At 39.8% G+C, this 2,635-nt stretch overlaps 1 non-coding gene across 1 annotated transcript; it reads left to right on the top strand.

Annotated features, from left to right (window-relative positions):
• Nucleotides 1-2,513: 2,513 nt before the first annotated feature.
• On the top strand, nucleotides 2,514-2,632 carry LOC112475907. The gene has a single exon (XR_003044912.1). It is a non-coding gene; the product is annotated as a 5S ribosomal RNA (ribosomal RNA).
• Nucleotides 2,633-2,635: the final 3 nt, after the last annotated feature.

Raw genomic sequence — 2,635 nt, 5'->3', positions numbered from 1 at the left:
GTACTTTACAAAGTTGAAATTATGTTATCATGAAAGGAGAGTAATTTATGTTATATTTATATTATTGTCATCTCTAATTAGATAAAAGGAAAACCCAGTGTAAAAGTTATATATTCCTTAAAAATCAAAAAGACCTTGAATATCAGTGTGTATATTCCTCCTTCTTGCACTTGTTTCAATATGCTTTACTTGTTGGGTAGCTTAATACTGTTTTTAGATGGTTTAGAATCGTTGAAACCAATACATCATCACCGATTCTCCTGCTATTACTGAGGTCAAGTTTTGGTCAAGTTTTCACTCTAATTAGGAATATCATGTTGTTTTGCTTCTTTTTTCTTTTTTTCTTTTAAATCTTTCTCTTTCCTGTTTGTAAACTCACCAAATTTCTGTGGATCATTCAGGGTTCAATCAGAAAAAGAGATTCCACAAGATACTTATATAATAAGGGAGTAATTATCTGGATTTGCCTTCTCACAATGGTGCGGGCCAGTTACACAGTCTACATGAGGCTGTTTCTCTATCCAACATCGGTGGCTGAAATCCACAGGGCAGGGAGTCATTCTGGAAGGAAAAATAAAAGCAAAGTGGGGGACTTATGGATAAAGTGGGGGCACAACTGGAGCCAGCGAGAACGGACTAGAACCTACACCGTGTGCTTCCAAGCCTGCTGTTTCAATGCTGGGGCATCCTGCAGGACAAGCTCTTGTGGTCCTCACGGTGCTCAGTGCAGCTGGGCCCAGATGTTGGAGAAGCTGACCTAGTGGACGTCGCAGGGGCCGACGGAGCTGTGGGGTCCCGGGTGCTAGGCGCGAACCGGGTTAGCACAGGTGACAACAACAAAGTAACTGAACAGCTCGGAAAGCTGCCCCTGCCTCGGAGATTGGGAACGTGACGCTGCTTCCCTTCCCCCTTCCCAATCCCGGGCAATGCGGCTCGTTGGGCTCGTACTCACCCAGAAGTGTGCAGAGGAGGGGATCCAGAAAAACAGAACCCCAGCTTAGCTTCAAATCCACCACCACGAAACCCCTAACCAATTCAGACCTCGCCACAATTTGGACACAGGCTGGACTTCAGTGCCTCCTTCCAACACTGTTATAAAACCTAAATATGAATAGAAAGGAATGGAACGGAATGGAATGGGACGGCATGGAATGGGACGGCATAGTAGAATAGAATAGAATAGAATAGAATAGAATAGAATAGAATAGAATAGAATAGAATAGAATTAGAATAGAATAGAAAATAAGATATGATAAAATAAAATAAAATAAAATATAAAATGAAAGAAAGCAAAAGATCTTTGGGCAACTGGCTGTTTCTATCTATACCCAACACAAACCAAATCTTTCCTTACGTAAAATAAGCCCTTTTGCTTTAGAAGCTTTCCCTGTATCTTTCCTTATATTGATGTGATTTCTTCTATAAGCTTGAATGTAGTGAAATTAAGCGGAGAAGGGGGAGATGACACAAATCAATTCCAATTAGGTACTCACTAGCTATTTAACCCTGAGCAGGTTTCCTCAGCTATGTGAGCCTTTCTATCCTCATTTGTAAAATGAGTGCAGAATACTGCCTGTGTGGAGCTCACTGTGAGAACAGTGTGAGGCTGCAGGCCATGTCCTTAACCAGTGCCTGGCATGTGGTGGTTCCCAGTTAGCCCTCTCCTTCTCCTCCTCCTCCTCTTGTAATAATCATTTGGTGCATTGAAAATAACTATAAACTATAAAATTTAAATATACTATAATTGTAAGTCACTAATTCATGCTTAACAATCTTTTCGTTAATTTTCCTACTGCTTCTCAAAGTCAAAGAATATACTATTCACTTTTCAGATGAATGTAGAAACATGACATTAACTCGATGTTAAAAAGTCCCTCTCTCCATCCATGTTGTCACAAATGGCAGCGTTTCATTTTTTCTTATGTCATGAATGGATCTTGAGATTATCATGCTAAGTGAAATAATCCAGACAGAAAATGCAGAGAACTGTATGATGTCACTCATATGTGGAATATAAAGCTGAAAGTAACAAAATAAAACAGACAAGACAAATAAACAAAAACTCATAGGCACAGACAACAGTTTAGTGGTTACCAGTGAAAGGGTGGAGGGGAGAAGTAGAAAAGGGTAAAAGGGTCAAATATAAGGTGACGGAAGGAGATTTGACTTTGGGTGGTGAACACGCAAGGCGATATACAGATGACGTATTATAGAATCGTACACTCAAAACCTATGTAGTTTTATTAACCAATGTCACTCCCATAAATGTATTTTAAAAAAAGAAGTTCCTCTCTGAAGTCAAATTCAGAATAAATCATTGACTTTTTTTAAGTACGTAATTCAATCTTTGTAATTTCAAAAATTCTTGTGAGTCTTTGGTTTACAAAGGTCTACCGAATTTTGTGTTTTGAAATAAGGTCAGGAAAGAGATGAATTTTTTCTGAATTAAAAGGAAGAGGACCTTTCCCCAGTCCACTAGTACTACCACTCATCAGAAAATGGCAAGAAAGACAGCCTACGGCCATGCCACCCTGAACATGCCAGATCTCATCTGATCTCGGAAGCTAAGCAGGGTCGGGCCTGGTTAGTACTTGGATGGGAGACCACCTAGGAAGACCAGGTGCTGTAGGTATTT

The sequence above is a fragment of the Pteropus alecto genome, unplaced genomic scaffold (genome assembly GCF_000325575.1).
Source record: "Pteropus alecto unplaced genomic scaffold, ASM32557v1 scaffold152, whole genome shotgun sequence".
NCBI lineage: Eukaryota > Metazoa > Chordata > Mammalia > Chiroptera > Pteropodidae > Pteropus > Pteropus alecto.
Note: the sequence above shows the minus strand (reverse complement) of the source record. Positions and strands in the feature narration are given on the sequence as shown.